Source organism: Scyliorhinus torazame, chromosome 19, assembly GCF_047496885.1.
Source record: "Scyliorhinus torazame isolate Kashiwa2021f chromosome 19, sScyTor2.1, whole genome shotgun sequence".
Lineage (NCBI taxonomy): Eukaryota > Metazoa > Chordata > Chondrichthyes > Carcharhiniformes > Scyliorhinidae > Scyliorhinus > Scyliorhinus torazame.
The window spans coordinates 40579764-40596377 of record NC_092725.1 but is presented as its reverse complement, the minus strand read 5'-3'; the positions used below and the strand labels follow the sequence as shown (position 1 = coordinate 40596377).

The 16614-nt window shown below is 46.0% G+C and overlaps 1 protein-coding gene across 3 annotated transcripts in view; it reads left to right on the top strand.

Moving 5' to 3' along the window:
- LOC140396095 (protein-methionine sulfoxide oxidase mical3a-like) overlaps nucleotides 1-16614 on the top strand; it is a 1213674-nt gene that overhangs the window by 333333 nt on the left and 863727 nt on the right. The gene's annotated exons all lie outside the window — the stretch shown is intronic.

Below are 16614 nucleotides of genomic sequence, written 5' to 3'. Positions count from 1 at the left end.
GGAAATAGATTGGTTTCGGACAATGCTCGGCACAACATCGAGGGCCGAAGGGCCTGTTCTGTGCTGTACTGTTCTATACTAACTCTCTACACACAGACAAACAACACAGGGGAAAGGATGGTTGAGATGGGGGAAAAAAATCAACAAAATAAAAGGATATAGAAAGGATCGCTGATCCTTTTCAGGCAGAACACTGTCCCTGGCCAAGCCACTGTTTGCCAATTAATCAATTGAACCGACTCCCTCCAAAGTTGGTTCCAAAGATCCACTTGGTGTCGACAAGTCTGGCCTCTCCTCTCCAAGCGTAAAACCTGGGAACACAGTATCCTGACAAGCAGGCTACTTCAGCTTGAGTCTTCTGCTTAAAGGCACATCCTGATTATGGGTCCACTGACCTAAAAAAAAATGGGAACAAGGGAAATTAAAAAGGAAGGACTCTTACAATACCCAGTTTATCAATATTAATAAAGAAAATATGATGAAGCTTTGTTACAGAACCAACACTGGTCACATCATATGCCAGTTTGAGAGTGGACTGCTTTATTGCTACTCTGCCTCCTTGCTCCCAAATAATGACCTATGTCACCCAATTCTCCACGCTCTCGTTGTCAGCAAATTATTATTAGATCTGGATCTAGGGAATGAGGCAGGCCAAGTGGATCAAGCAACGGTCGGGGAATATTTAGGGAATGGTGATCATAGCATCGTAAGGTGTAGCTAACTGTGGAAAAGGACAAGGAGCAATCTACAGTGGAAATATTTAATGGAGTGTTTTATTTTTGATAGTCGGTGAAGGAAGAAACCAGATAGAATCATAGAATCATAGAAGTTTACAGCATGGAAACAGGCCCTTCTGCCCAACCAGTCCATGCCGCCCAGTTTTTACCATTAAGCTAGTCCCAGTTGCCTGCACTTGGCCCATAACCCTCTATACCCATCTTACCCATGTAACTATCTAAATGCTTTTTAAAAGACACAATTGTACCCGCCTCTACTACTACCTCTGGCAGCACATTCCAGACACTCACTACCCTCTGAGTGAAGAAATTGCCCCTCTGGGCCCTTCTGACTCTCCCCCCTCTCACCTTAAACCTATGCCCTCTAGTTTTAGACTCCCCTACCTTTGGGAAAAGATGTTGACTATCTACCTTATCTATGCCCCTCATTATTTTATAGACCTCTATAAGATCACCCCTAAGCCTCCTACGCTCCAGGGAAAAAAGTCCCAGTCTATCCAGCCTCTCCTTATAACTCAAACCATCAAGTCCCGGTAACATCCTAGTAAATCTTTTCTGCACTCTTTCTAGTTTAATAATATCCTTTCTATAATAGGGTGACCAGAACTGCACACAGTATTCCAAGTGTGGCCATACCAATGTCTTGTACAACTTCAACAAGACGTCCCAACTCCTGTATTCAATGTTCTGACCAATGAAACCAAGCATGCCGAATGCCTTCTTCACCACCCTGTCCACCTGCGACTCCACCTTCAAGGAGCTATGAACCTGTACTCCTAGATCTCTTTGTTCTATAACTCCCCCCAACGCCACACCATTAACTGAGTAGGTCCTGGCCTGATTCGATCTGCCAAAATGCATCACCTCACATTTAGCTAAATTAAACTCCATCTGCCATTCGTCGGCCCACTGGCCTAATTGATCAAGATCCCGTTGCAATCCTAGATAACCTTCTTCACTATCCACTGTGCCACCAATCTTGGTGTCATCTGCAAACTTACTAACCATGCCTCCTAAATTCTCATCCAAATCATTAATATAAATCACAAATAACAGTGGACCCAACACCGATCCCTGAGGCACACCACTGGTCACAGGCCTCCAGTTTGAAAAACAACCCTCTACAACCACCCTCTGTCTTCTGTCGTCCAGCCAATTTTGAATCCAATTGGCAACCTCACCCTGGATCCCGTGAGCTTTAACCTTCTGCAACAACCTACCATGCGGTACCTTGTCAAAGGCTTTGCTAAAGTCCATGTAGACAACATCTACTGCACTGCCCTCATCTACCTTCTTGGTCACCCCCTCAAAAAACTCAATCAAATTTGTGAGACATGATTTTCCACGCACAAAGCCATGCTGACTGCCCCGAATCAGTCCTTGCCTCTCTAAATGCTTGTAGATCCTGTCTCTCATAATACCTTCTAGCAACTTACCTACTACAGACGTTAGGCTCACCGGTCTGTAGTTCCCAGGCTTTTCCCTGCTGCCCTTCTTAAACAAGGGCACAACATTCGCCACTCTCCAATCTTCAGGCACCTCACCTGTGGCTGCCGATGATTCAAATATCTCTGTTAGGGGACCCGCAATTTCCTCCCTAGCCTCCCACAACATCCTGGGATACATTTCATCAGGTCCCGGGGATTTATCTACCTTGATGCGCTTTAAGACTTCCAGCACCTCCTCCTCTGTAATATGCACACTTCTCAAGACATCACTATTTATTTCCCTTAGTTTCCTAACATCCATGCCTTTCTCCACCGTGAATACCGATGAGAAATATTCATTCAGGATCTCACCCAACTCTTGTGGCTCTGCACATAGATGTCCTTGTTGATCCTTAAGAGGCCCTACTCTGTCCCTAGTTACTCTTTTTCCCTTTATGTATCTGTAGAAGCTCTTTGGATTCTCCTTTGCATTATTTGTCAAAGCAATTTCATGTCCCCTTTTTGCCCTCCTGATTTCCCTCTTAACTCTATTTCGACAATCTCTATACTCTTCAAGGGATCCACTTGATCCCGGTTGTTTATGTACGTCATATGCCTCCTTCTTCTTTTTGACCAGAGTCTCAATATCTCGAGTCATCCAGGGTTCCCTACTTCTACCAGCCTTGCCCTTCACTCTAAAGGGAATGTGCTTACCCTGAACCCTGGTTAACACATTTTTAAAAGCCTGCCATTTACCAGCCGATCCTTTGCCTGCCAACAGTCTCCCCCAGTCTACCTCTGAAAGTTCCTGTCTTATACCATCAAAATTGGCCTTGCCCCAATTAAGAATTTTAACTCTTAGGCCAGACCTATCATTCTCCATAGCTATCTTAAAACTAATGGCGTTATGGTCACTTGTCCCAAAGTGACCCCTCACTAACACTTCTGTCACTTGCCCTTCCTTATTTCCCAAGACAAGGTCAAGTTTTGCCCCCCTCTAGTCGGTCCATCCACATACTGAATGAGAAATTCCTCCTGAATACACTCAACAAATTTCCCTCCATCCAAGCCCCTAATGCTATGGCTGTCCCAGTCAATGTTGGGAAAGTTAAAGTCCCCTACTATTACCACCCTATTTTTCTTGCAGCTATAGAACATAGAACATAGAAAATACAGCACAGAACAGGCCCTTCGGCCCACGATGTTGTGCCGAACCTTTGTCCTAGATTAATCATAGATTATCATTGAATTTACAGTGCAGAAGGAGGCCATTCGGCCCTTTGATCTGTAATCTCCTTACATATTTGCTCCTCAATTTCCCGCTGACTATTTGGGGACCTGTAGTACAGTCCTATCAAGGCGATCTCTCCCTTCTTATTTTTCAGTTCCACCCATATAGACTCAGTGGGCGAACCCTCGGATATATCCCCTCTAAGTACTGCCGTGATGTTCTCCCGAATCAAAAACGCCACTCCCCCTCCTCTCTTACCTCCTGTTCTATCCTTTCTATAGCATCTGTACCCCGGAACATTGAGCTGCCAGTCCTGCCCCTCCCTTAGCCATGTTTCAGTCATAGCTATAATATCCCAGTCCCATGTGCCCATCCATGCCCTGAGTTCATCCGCTTTCCCCGTCAGGCCCCTTGCATTGAAATAAATGCAGTTTAATGTAGACTTTCCTTGCTCTCTGCCCTGCTTTCTCTGGTCATGCTTTACACACTCTCCCTTCCTGCCTTTTGTTTCCGTCCCCACTGACTTCCTACATCGGTTCCCATCCCCCTGCCACATTAGTTTAAACCCTCCCCAACTGCACTAGCAAACAGTCTTTAGTTGGAATATTCAGCAGCACAGTGGAGCTGTGGTTAGCACTGCGGTCTCACTGCGCCGAGGACCCGGGTCACTGTCCGTGTGGAGGTTGCACATTCTCACCGTGTTTGTGTGGGTCTCACCCCCATAATCCAAAGATGTGCAGGTTAGGTGGATTGGCCATGCTAATTTGCCCCTGAATCAGATAAGAAAAAGAATTGGGCACTTTAAATTTAAAAAAAAAGGAGTATATTTATTCACAGAGTGTAACAATACATGGAAATACCCCCTCACACAAACATAGAACATAGAACGATACAGCGCAGTACAGGCCCTTCGGCCCACGATGTTGCACCGAAACAAAAGCCATCTAACCTACACTATGCCATTATCATCCATATGTTTATCCAATAAACTTTTAAATGCCCTCAATGTTGGCGAGTTCACTACTGTAGCAGGTAGGGCATTCCACGGCCTCACTACTCTTTGCGTAAAGAACCTACCTCTGACCTCTGTCCTATATCTATTACCCCTCAGTTTAAAGCTATGTCCCCTCGTGCCAGCCATTTCCATCCGCGGGAGAAGGCTCTCACTGTCCACCCTATCTAACCCCCTGATCATTTTGTATGCCTCTATTAAGTCTCCTCTTAACCTTCTTCTCTCCAACGAAAACAACCATGGCCATAATCGTCCAATTTCTGGATACAGGGGCTGATGCCAGAGAACTGGAGAATTACAAACATTACATATTTGTTCTGAAAAGGATGCAGTGGTAATCCCAGCAATTGGAGACCGGTCAGTTTAATCTCGGTGGGTGGGAAGCTTTTATAAATGATAATCCAGGAAGAATTGAACCGTCACTTAGACAATTGTGAATTAAGGAAAGCCAGCAGATTAGCTAAGGTTTGAACCAGAGTTCACACGATTGTGATTTTGGTGAAGTAGTAGAGAGTGTTGATGAGGGTCTTATGGTTGATGTGGGGCACCAAAAGACATTTGGTAAAGTTAAAGCCCATGGAATAATGGGCAGTCGCAGCACGGATGTGAAACTGAGATTAATGAGCAATAATCTATATAGTGGGGTTACCCAGTGGCTTTTTTAGATCTCTTGGGATCGGTTGTGGCTCAGTTGTGTTACTTTCAGGGTTCCAGGTTCCAACTCCATGTCTTGAGCAGAAATGTCTTGGTTGATACCTTAGTGCAGGACTGAGGGAGGTGCTGCATTTTAGGTGAGGTGTTGAACTGAGGCTCCGTCTCTTGTCCCGGGTCAGTGTAAAAGATTCCACGTGGTTGGCGGGTGAGGGGTGTGAAGATACCAGTGCCAACCACTGTGTCAGTATCAGGATGTTGTTCATGATGGGCGAGGGTGGGACAGGAATCTCACTCTCTTCCCGACTGAGGAGCTGTCCATTTCGGGACTGCTGGAGGAATGAGGGTGAGTTGCACAGAGTGGAGCTGGTCATCACCACTCAGACAGTCAGTGGGACAAAGGTGGTCAGTTGGGAAGGGCCTTTGGCACTGATGGTGTATCTCACATCGCTGCATCTCACTATATCTCACTGTATCTCACACCCCTGTGTCTCATACCCCTGTATCTCACACCCCTGTATTTCACTGTATCTTACTGTATCTCATACCCCTGTATCTCACTGTATCTCACACCCCTGTATCTCACACCCCTGTATCTCACACCCCTGTACCTCACTGTATCTTACTGTATCTCATGCCCCTGTTTCTCACACCCCTGCATCTCACTGTATCTTACTGTATCTCACGCCCCTGTATCTCATACCCCTGCATCTCACTGTATCTTACTGTATCTCATACCCCTGTATCTCACACCCCTGCATCTCACTATATCTCACACCCCTGTATCTCACACCCCTGTATCTCACTGTTTCTTACTGTATCTCACACCCCTGTATCTCACTGTTTCTTACTGTATCTCACTCCCCTGTATCTCACACCCCTGTATCTCACTGTATCTTACTGTATCTCACACCCCTGTATCTCACTGTATCTTACTGTATCTCACACCCCTGAATCTCACACCTCTGTATCTCACTGTATCTTACTGTATCTCACACCCCTGCATCTCACTGTATCTCCCACCCCTGTATCTCACACCCCTGCATCTCACTGGATCTCACACCCCTGTATCTCACTATCTTACTGTATCTCACACCACTGTACCTCACTGTATCTTACTGTACCTCATACCCCTGTATCTCACACCCCTGCATCTCACTGTATCTTACTGTATCTCACACCACTGTATCTCACTGTATCTTACTGTGTCTCACATTCCTGTATCTCACACCCCTCCATCTCACTGTATCTCACACCCCTGTATCTCACACACCTGTATCTCACTGTATCTTACTGTATCTCACACCCCTGTATCTCACGCCCCTGCATCTCACTGTATCTCACACCCCTGTATCTCACTGTATCTTACTGTATGTCACACTGCAGTACCTCACTGTATCTTACTGTATCTCACACCCCTGTATCTCACACCCCTGTATCTCACACCCCTCTATCTCACACCCCTGTTTCTCACTGTATCTTACTGTATCTCACAGCCCTGTATGTCACACCGCAGTACCTCACTGTATCTTACTGTGTCTCACACCTCTGTATCTCACACCCCTGTATCTCACACCCCTGTATCTCACTGTATCTTACTGTATCTCACACCCCTGTATCTCACACCCCAGCATCTCACTGCATCTTACTGTATCTCACACCCCTGTATCTCACTGTATCTTACTGTATCTCACACCCCTGGATCTCAAACCCCTGTATCTCACTATCTCACACCCCTGTATCTCACTGTATCTTACGGTATCTCATACCCCTGTATCTCACACCCCTATATCTCTCTGTGTCTTACTGTATCTCACACGCCTGTATCTCACTGTATCTTACTGTATCTCACACCCCTGTATCTCACACCCCTGTATGTCACACCACAGTACCTCACGGTATCTTACTGTATCTCACACCCCTGTATCACACACCCCTGCATCTCACACCCCTGTATCTCACTGTATCTTACTGTATCTCACATCCCTGTATCTCACCTTATCTTACTGTATCTCACACCCCTGTATCTCACACCCCTATATCTCACTGTATCTTACTGTATCTCACACCCCTGTATCTCACACCCCTGCATCTCACTGTATCTTACTGTACCTCACACCCCTGTATATCACACCCCTGCATCTCACTGTATCTTACTGTATCTCACGCCCTGTATCTCACACCGCACGACCTCACTGTAGCTTACTGTATCTCACACCCCTGTATCTCACACCCCTGTATCTCACACCCCTGTATCTCACAGCCCTGTATCTCACACCCCTGTATCCCACACCCCTGTATCTCACTGTATCTTACTGTATCTCACACCCCTGTATCTCACACCCCTGTATCTCACACCCCTGTATCTCACACCCTGTATCTCACACCCTGTATCTCACACCCCTGTATCTCACACCCCTGTATCTTACTGTATCTTACTGTATCTCACACCCCTGTATCTCTTACCATATCACACACCCCTGTATCTCACACCCCTGTATGTCATACCTCAGTACCTCACTGTATCTTACTGTATCTCACACCCCTGTACCTCACTGTATCTTACTGTATCTCACACCCCTGTATCTCACACCCCTGTATTTCACACCCCTGTATCTCACACCCCTGTATCTCTCTGTATCTTACTGTATCTCACACCCCTGTATCCCACACCCCTGTATCTCACTGTATCTTACTGTATCTCACACCCCTGTATCTTACTGTATCTCACACCCCTATATCTCACACCCCTGCATCTTACTGCATCTCACACCCCTGTATCTCACACCCCTGTATCTCACACCCCTGTATCTTATGTATCTCACACCCCTGTATCTCTTACTATATCACACACCCCTGTATCTCAGACCCCTGTATCTCACACCCCTGTATCTCACTGTATCTTACTGTATCTCACACCCCTGTATGTCACACCTCAGTACCTCACTGTATTTTACTGTATCTCACACCCCTGTATCTCACAACACTGTATCTCACACCCCTGTATCTCTCTGTGTCTTACTGTATCTCACACCCCTGTATCTCACTGTATCTTACTGTATCTCGCACCCCTCTATCTCACTGCATCTTACTGTATCTCACACCCCTGTATCTCACTGTATCTCACTGTATCTCACACCCCTGGATCTCAAACCCCTGTATCTCACTATCTCACACCCCTGTATCTCACACCCCTGTATCTCACTGTATCTTACTGTATCTCATACCCCTGTATCTCATACCCCTATATCTCTCTGTGTCTTACTGTATCTCACACCCCTGTATCTCACTGTATCTTACTGTATCTCACACCCCTGTATCTCACACCCCTGTATCTCACTGCATCTTACTGTATCTCACACCCCTGTATCTCACTGTATCTTACTGTATCTCACACCCCTGGATCTCAAACCCCTGTATCTCACTATCTCACACCCCTGTATCTCACACCCCTGTATCTCACACCCCTGTATCTCACTGTATCTTACTGTATCTTACACTCCTGTATCTTGCTGTATCGCACACCCCTGTATCTCACACCCCTGTATCTCACTGTATCTTACTGTACCTCACACCCCTGTATCTCACACCCCTGCATCTCACTGTATCTTACTGTATCTCACACCCATGTATCTCACTGTATCTTACTGTATCTCACACTCCTGTATCTCACTGTATCTTACTGTATCTCACACCCCTGTATGTCACACCGCAGTACCTCACGGTATCTTACTGTACCTCACACCCCTGTATCTCACACCCCTGTATCACTGTATCTTACTGTATCTCACATCCCTGTATCTCACCTTACCTTACTGTATCTCACACCCCTGTATCTCACACCCCTGTATCTCACACCCCTGTATCTCACACCCCTGTATCTCACTGTATCTTACTGTATCTCACACCCCTGTATCTCACTGTATCTTACTGTATCTCACACCCCTGTATCTCACACCTCTGTATCTCACTATCTTACTGTATCTCACACCCCTATATCTCACACCCCCGTATCTCACTGTATCTTACTGTATCTCACACCCCTGTATCTCACTGTATCTTACTGTATCTCACACCTCTGTATCTCACACCCCTGTACCTCACTGTATCTTACTGTATCTCACACCTCTGTATCTCTCACCCCTGTATCTCACTGTATCTTACCGTATCGCTCACCCCTGTATCTCACACCACAGTACCTCACTGTATCTTACTGTATCTCACACCCCTGTCTCTCACACCCCTGTATCTCACTGTATCTTACTGTATCTCACACCCCTGTATCTCACACCGCTGTATCTCACTGTATCTTACTGTACCTCACACCCCTGTATCTCACACTCCTGCATCTCACTGTATCTTACTGTATCTCACACCCCTGTATCTCACACCCCTGTATCTCACTGCATCTTAATGTATCTCACACCCCTGTATCTCACTGTATCTTACTGTATCTCACACCCCTGTATCTCAAACCCCTGTATCTCACTATCTCACACCCCTGTATCTCACACCCCTGTATCTCACTGTATCTTACTGTATCTCATACCCCTGTATCTCATACCCCTATATCTCTCTGTGTCTTACTGTATCTCACAACCCTGTATCTTACTGTATCTCACACCCCTGTATCTCACACCCCTGTATCTCACTGCATCTTACTGTATCTCACACCCCTGTATCTCACTGTATCTTACTGTATCTCACACCCCTGGATCTCAAACCCCTGTATCTCACTATCTCACACCCCTGTATCTCACACCCCTGTATCTCACACCCCTGTATCTCACTGTATCTTACTGTATCTTACACTCCTGTATCTTGCTGTATCGCACACCCCTGTATCTCACACCCCTGTATCTCACTGTATCTTACTGTACCTCACACCCCTGTATCTCACACCCCTGCATCTCACTGTATCTTACTGTATCTCACACCCATGTATCTCACTGTATCTTACTGTATCTCACACTCCTGTATCTCACTGTATCTTACTGTATCTCACACCCCTGTATGTTACACCGCAGTACCTCACGGTATCTTACTGTACCTCACACCCCTGTATCTCACACCCCTGTATCACTGTATCTTACTGTATCTCACATCCCTGTATCTCACCTTATCTTACTGTATCTCACACCCCTGTATCTCACACCCCTGTATCTCACACCCCTGTATCTCACACCCCTGTATCTCACTGTATCTTACTGTATCTCACACCCCTGTATCTCACTGTATCTTACTGTATCTCACACCCCTGTATCTCACACCTCTGTATCTCACTATCTTACTGTATCTCACACCCCTGTATCTCACACACCTGTATCTCACTGTATCTTACTGTATCTCACACCCCTGTATCTCACTGTATCTTACTGTATCTCACACCTCTGTATCTCATACCCCTGTACCTCACTGTATCTTACTGTATCTCACACCTCTGTATCTCTCACCCCTGTATCTCACTGTATCTTACCGTATCGCTCACCCCTGTATCTCACACCACAGTACCTCACTGTATCTTACTGTATCTCACACCCCTGTATCTCACACCCCTGTATCTCACTGTATCTTACTGTATCCCACACCCCTGTATCTCACACCCCTGTATCTCACTGTATCTTACTGTCTCTCACACCTCTGTATGTCATACTGCAGTACCTCACTGTATCTTACTGTATCCCACACCCCTGTATCTCACACCCCTGTATCTCACTGTATCTTACTGTCTCTCACACCTCTGTATCTCACACCGCAGTACCTCACTGTAGCTTACAGTATCTCACACCCCTGTATCTCACACCCCTGTATCTCACAGCCCTGTATCTCACACCCCTGTATCCCACACCCCTGTATCTCACTGTATCTTACTGTATCTCACACCCCTGTATCTCACACCCCTGTATCTCACACCCTGTATCTCACACCCTGTATCTCACACCCCTGTATCTCACACCCCTGTATCTTACTGTATCTTACTGTATCTCACACCCCTGTATCTCTTACCATATCACACACCCCTGTATCTCACACCCCTGTATGTCATACCTCAGTACCTCACTGTATCTTACTGTATCTCACACCCCTGTACCTCACTGTATCTTACTGTATCTCACACCCCTGTATCTCACACCCCTGTATTTCACACCCCTGTATCTCACACCCCTGTATCTCTCTGTATCTTACTGTATCTCACACCCCTGTATCCCACACCCCTGTATCTCACTGTATCTTACTGTATCTCACACCCCTGTATCTTACTGTATCTCACACCCCTATATCTCACACCCCTGCATCTTACTGCATCTCACACCCCTGTATCTCACACCCCTGTATCTCACACCCCTGTATCTTATGTATCTCACACCCCTGTATCTCTTACTATATCACACACCCCTGTATCTCAGACCCCTGTATCTCACACCCCTGTATCTCACTGTATCTTACTGTATCTCACACCCCTGTATGTCACACCTCAGTACCTCACTGTATTTTACTGTATCTCACACCCCTGTATCTCACAACACTGTATCTCACACCCCTGTATCTCTCTGTGTCTTACTGTATCTCACACCCCTGTATCTCACTGTATCTTACTGTATCTCGCACCCCTCTATCTCACTGCATCTTACTGTATCTCACACCCCTGTATCTCACTGTATCTTACTGTATCTCACACCCCTGGATCTCAAACCCCTGTATCTCACTATCTCACACCCCTGTATCTCACACCCCTGTATCTCACTGTATCTTACTGTATCTCATACCCCTGTATCTCATACCCCTATATCTCTCTGTGTCTTACTGTATCTCACACCCCTGTATCTCACTGTATCTTACTGTATCTCACACCCCTGTATCTCACACCCCTGTATCTCACTGCATCTTACTGTATCTCACACCCCTGTATCTCACTGTATCTTACTGTATCTCACACCCCTGGATCTCAAACCCCTGTATCTCACTATCTCACACCCCTGTATCTCACACCCCTGTATCTCACTGTATCTTACTGTATCTTACACTCCTGTATCTTGCTGTATCGCACACCCCTGTATCTCACACCCCTGTATCTCACTGTATCTTACTGTACCTCACACCCCTGTATCTCACACCCCTGCATCTCACTGTATCTTACTGTATCTCACACCCATGTATCTCACTGTATCTTACTGTATCTCACACTCCTGTATCTCACTGTATCTTACTGTATCTCACACCCCTGTATGTCACACCGCAGTACCTCACGGTATCTTACTGTACCTCACACCCCTGTATCTCACACCCCTGTATCACTGTATCTTACTGTATCTCACATCCCTGTATCTCACCTTACCTTACTGTATCTCACACCCCTGTATCTCACACCCCTGTATCTCACACCCCTGTATCTCACACCCCTGTATCTCACTGTATCTTACTGTATCTCACACCCCTGTATCTCACTGTATCTTACTGTATCTCACACCCCTGTATCTCACACCTCTGTATCTCACTATCTTACTGTATCTCACACCCCTATATCTCACACCCCCGTATCTCACTGTATCTTACTGTATCTCACACCCCTGTATCTCACTGTATCTTACTGTATCTCACACCTCTGTATCTCACACCCCTGTACCTCACTGTATCTTACTGTATCTCACACCTCTGTATCTCTCACCCCTGTATCTCACTGTATCTTACCGTATCGCTCACCCCTGTATCTCACACCACAGTACCTCACTGTATCTTACTGTATCTCACACCCCTGTCTCTCACACCCCTGTATCTCACTGTATCTTACTGTATCTCACACCCCTGTATCTCACACCCCTGTATCTCACTGTATCTTACTGTACCTCACACCCCTGTATCTCACACTCCTGCATCTCACTGTATCTTACTGTATCTCACACCCCTGTATCTCACACCCCTGTATCTCACTGCATCTTAATGTATCTCACACCCCTGTATCTCACTGTATCTTACTGTATCTCACACCCCTGTATCTCAAACCCCTGTATCTCACTATCTCACACCCCTGTATCTCACACCCCTGTATCTCACTGTATCTTACTGTATCTCATACCCCTGTATCTCATACCCCTATATCTCTCTGTGTCTTACTGTATCTCACAACCCTGTATCTTACTGTATCTCACACCCCTGTATCTCACACCCCTGTATCTCACTGCATCTTACTGTATCTCACACCCCTGTATCTCACTGTATCTTACTGTATCTCACACCCCTGGATCTCAAACCCCTGTATCTCACTATCTCACACCCCTGTATCTCACACCCCTGTATCTCACACCCCTGTATCTCACTGTATCTTACTGTATCTTACACTCCTGTATCTTGCTGTATCGCACACCCCTGTATCTCACACCCCTGTATCTCACTGTATCTTACTGTACCTCACACCCCTGTATCTCACACCCCTGCATCTCACTGTATCTTACTGTATCTCACACCCATGTATCTCACTGTATCTTACTGTATCTCACACTCCTGTATCTCACTGTATCTTACTGTATCTCACACCCCTGTATGTTACACCGCAGTACCTCACGGTATCTTACTGTACCTCACACCCCTGTATCTCACACCCCTGTATCACTGTATCTTACTGTATCTCACATCCCTGTATCTCACCTTATCTTACTGTATCTCACACCCCTGTATCTCACACCCCTGTATCTCACACCCCTGTATCTCACACCCCTGTATCTCACTGTATCTTACTGTATCTCACACCCCTGTATCTCACTGTATCTTACTGTATCTCACACCCCTGTATCTCACACCTCTGTATCTCACTATCTTACTGTATCTCACACCCCTGTATCTCACACACCTGTATCTCACTGTATCTTACTGTATCTCACACCCCTGTATCTCACTGTATCTTACTGTATCTCACACCTCTGTATCTCATACCCCTGTACCTCACTGTATCTTACTGTATCTCACACCTCTGTATCTCTCACCCCTGTATCTCACTGTATCTTACCGTATCGCTCACCCCTGTATCTCACACCACAGTACCTCACTGTATCTTACTGTATCTTACACTCCTGTATCTTGCTGTATCGCACACCCCTGTATCTCACACCCCTGTATCTCACTGTATCTTACTGTACCTCACACCCCTGTATCTCACACCCCTGCATCTCACTGTATCTTACTGTATCTCACACCCATGTATCTCACTGTATCTTACTGTATCTCACACTCCTGTATCTCACTGTATCTTACTGTATCTCACACCCCTGTATGTTACACCGCAGTACCTCACGGTATCTTACTGTACCTCACACCCCTGTATCTCACACCCCTGTATCACTGTATCTTACTGTATCTCACATCCCTGTATCTCACCTTATCTTACTGTATCTCACACCCCTGTATCTCACACCCCTGTATCTCACACCCCTGTATCTCACACCCCTGTATCTCACTGTATCTTACTGTATCTCACACCCCTGTATCTCACTGTATCTTACTGTATCTCACACCCCTGTATCTCACACCTCTGTATCTCACTATCTTACTGTATCTCACACCCCTGTATCTCACACACCTGTATCTCACTGTATCTTACTGTATCTCACACCCCTGTATCTCACTGTATCTTACTGTATCTCACACCTCTGTATCTCATACCCCTGTACCTCACTGTATCTTACTGTATCTCACACCTCTGTATCTCTCACCCCTGTATCTCACTGTATCTTACCGTATCGCTCACCCCTGTATCTCACACCACAGTACCTCACTGTATCTTACTGTATCTCACACCCCTGTATCTCACACCCCTGTATCTCACTGTATCTTGCTGTATCCCACACCCCTGTATCTCACACCCCTGTATCTCACTGTATCTTACTGTCTCTCACACCTCTGTATGTCATACTGCAGTACCTCACTGTATCTTACTGTATCCCACACCCCTGTATCTCACACCCCTGTATCTCACTGTATCTTACTGTCTCTCACACCTCTGTATCTCACACCGCAGTACCTCACTGTAGCTTACAGTATCTCACACCCCTGTATCTCACACCCCTGTATCTCACACCCCTGTATGTCACACCCCATAATCTCACTGTATCTTACTGTATCTCACACCCCTGTATTCCACACCCCTGTATCTCACTGTATCTTACTGTATCTCACACCCCTGTATCTTACTGTATCTCACACCCCTGTATCTTACTGTATCTCACACCCCTGTATCTCACACCCCTGTATCTTACTGTATCTCACACCCCTGTATCTCTTACCATATCACACACCCCTGTATCTCACACCCCTGTATGTCACACCTCAGTACCTCACTGTACTTTACTGTATCTCACACCCCTGTATCTCACACCCCTGTATCTCACTGTATCTTACTGTATCTCACACCCCTGTACCTCACTGTATCTTACTGTATCTCACACCCCTGTATCTCACACCCCTGTATCTCACTGTATCTTACTGTATCTCACACCCCTGTATCTCAGACCCCTGTATCTCTCTGTGTCTTACTGTATCTCACACCCCTGTATCTAACTGTATCTTACTGTATCTCACACCCCTGTATCTCACACCCCTGTATTTCACACCCCTGTATCTCACACCCCTGTATCTCTCTGTATCTTACTGTATCTCACACCCCTGTATCCCACACCCCTGTATCTCACTGTATCTTACTGTATCTCACACCCCTGTATCTTACTGTATCTCACACCCCTATAATCTCACACCCCTGCATCTTACTGCATCTCACACCCCTGTATCTCACACCCCTGTATCTCACACCCCTGTATCTTATGTATCTCACACCCCTGTATCTCTTACTATATCACACACCCCTGTATCTCAGACCCCTGTATCTCACACCCCTGTATCTCACTGTATCTTACTGTATCTCACACCCCTGTATTTCACACCTCAGTACCTCACTGTATTTTACTGTATCTCACACCCCTGTATCTCACATCCCTGTATCTCACACCCCTGTATCTCTCTGTGTCTTACTGTATCTCACACCCCTGTATCTCACTGTATCTTACTGTATCTCACACCCCTGTATCTCACACCCCTGTATCTCACTGCATCTTAATGTATCTCACACCCCTGTATCTCACTGTATCTTACTGTATCTCACACCCCTGGATCTCAAACCCCTGTATCTCACTATCTCACACCCCTGTATCTCACACCCCTGTATCTCACTGTATCTTACTGTATCTCATACCCCTGTATCTCATACCCCTATATCTCTCTGTGTCTTACTGTATCTCACAACCCTGTATCTCACTGTATCTTACTGTATCTCACACCCCTGTATCTCACACCCCTGTATCTCACTGCATCTTACTGTATCTCACACCCCTGTATCTCACTGTATCTTACTGTATCTCACACCCCTGGATCTCAAACCCCTGTATCTCACTATCTCACACCCCTGTATCTCACACCCCTGTATCTCACACCCCTGTATCTCACTGTATCTTACTGTATCTTACACTCCTGTATCTTGCTGTATCGCACACCCCTGTATCTCACACCCCTGTA